At 41.8% G+C, this 1876-nt stretch overlaps 1 pseudogene; it reads right to left on the reverse strand.

Annotated features, from left to right (window-relative positions):
• Nucleotides 1-367: 367 nt before the first annotated feature.
• Nucleotides 368-839, reverse strand: LOC122439210 (annotated as a pseudogene).
• Between the last annotated feature and the right edge of the window lie 1037 nt (nucleotides 840-1876).

Genomic DNA, 1876 nt, shown 5'->3' on the forward strand with positions numbered 1-1876 from the left:
CGAGAGGTAGTACAGGCAGGGGCCCCGTCCAGAGGGAGAGGTAGTGCAGGTTCCTGGAGGGACGTCTTATTTCACTTCATCACGTGCTGTTCCACTATTTCGACTGTTCCATTGTTTTTGTAACTGGGGCAAAGTGGGAGGTTTAGCTAGTCTAAGGAACTCTTACCCCATAAACTATCTGAATCAAAGATTTTTTATTTACTCTTTTGCTAAACACAAAGACTGATTTCCATCTACAATTATTTTGTCAGGTGAGAAACAGTGAGTAAGCTGAAGGGAGGGCTGCGGCCTTGGCTCGGAAGGGACACTGTTGACAGTTGACACGTGGCCTGAGGGGACTAACCTGGGCCACAGCGGGACGGCCTGGTCAGCGGAGCTTCTCCAGGAAGGCCCTGCAGCACCGCACGCACTGCTGGTAGACGGTCTCCAAGTCCGCGTCGTTGCCATAATAGGGATCTTCAATGATAAGTTGTTTTTGTGGATCATAGCTCCCGAGTAGTTCACGCTCTGCAGTTTTTAACTTGATTACTTTTTCTATTCAAATCTCTCAGATTGCTCTCATCCATACACAGTATATAATCAAAAGTGGCAAAGTCTTCTTTGGTAACCTGTCTTGCTTTATGGGCTGTGTTAATGCCATGATTTCTTAGGCAGCTCACAGCTCTTGGATCTGGTGACCGGCCCACGTTCCAGTCAGAAACAGCGCCACTGTCAATGACCCAATTATCTGAAATGTTTTGATCAGTTACAAGTTTCCTGAAAACCGCTTCTGTGATGGGTGATCGACAGATGTTACCCAGACACACGAACAGCACTGACTTGGTCACCTGCTCAGCCATCTTCCCACGTGCAGGGGACATTCTTATACTAAAAAAATTATCCATTGCTTATCTGAAATTCAAATTTAACTGGGCACCTTGTTGTTATTTTCCATGTCTGGAAAGCTACAAGTAAAGGTTTCTAAATAAACAGGCCAAGTTAGCTAATAAAAAATTAACTGGAATATACAGAAATGTCTAAAATCTCAGTATTTCTTTTTGGTCTGGGTCTATAGGCTAAAGTCAAAATGAAAGCATCATGTCACTGAAGTTAGAAGTAAGTTAAAATTATTCACATGCTATGCTCATGTGCATATAAATAATTATTATTTGTTCTACTTCACAGAAAGACTTAGGCAGCTAAATGAAAAAAAAAAAAAAATCTTGATGATCCAGATTTTATACCATCCATATATGTCTCTATCCTGACCTTCTGCCCAACAGAAAGTTTTGTCATATTTTTCTTTCTCCTACAAAACTGTGCTGAGCTGAAAACAAGGGTAGTCATTTAAAGGCAATGTGTGCAAATGTGAGAATGACCCAGCAGGATACTGTCTCACACTGTCTTAGCTGGCCAGTGTGCATGGGCCTGAGATTGTGCCCAGGAACGCCCTGGGGTACTGAGAAGAGCTTCTGACCCTGCTACAGAGCTCTCTAAGCCTCTTACAAAGCAGAGGAGCATCATGGTTTCAGAGCTTGGGCTCCAGAGCCTACTAGATGGCTTAGTCCCACTTTAGCCACTGAGAATCTATGTGGACATAAGGAAATTAAGTTTTCTCATCTGGGGATAAAAACAGAGCTATAGTATGATGTGGACTGGATGAGTTATCATATGAAAAAGCATTTAGTATAGTGCTAGATTCATAGTAAAATCTCAACAATGTTAGTTACCATAGCTATCTTTAGCCATTAGAGCTTACAATATGATGGGACCTTCCTTGATATAATAGTTTAATTCTAAATGTTGCTATATATGCCTTAGGGGATGTTTCCCAGAGGCAGATCCAACAATCAGCATTTGTGTAAAACTGACGTATTGGTAAAATATTCTCAGAAAG

The sequence above is a fragment of the Cervus canadensis genome, chromosome 4, assembly GCF_019320065.1.
Source record: "Cervus canadensis isolate Bull #8, Minnesota chromosome 4, ASM1932006v1, whole genome shotgun sequence".
NCBI classification, from domain to species: domain Eukaryota; kingdom Metazoa; phylum Chordata; class Mammalia; order Artiodactyla; family Cervidae; genus Cervus; species Cervus canadensis.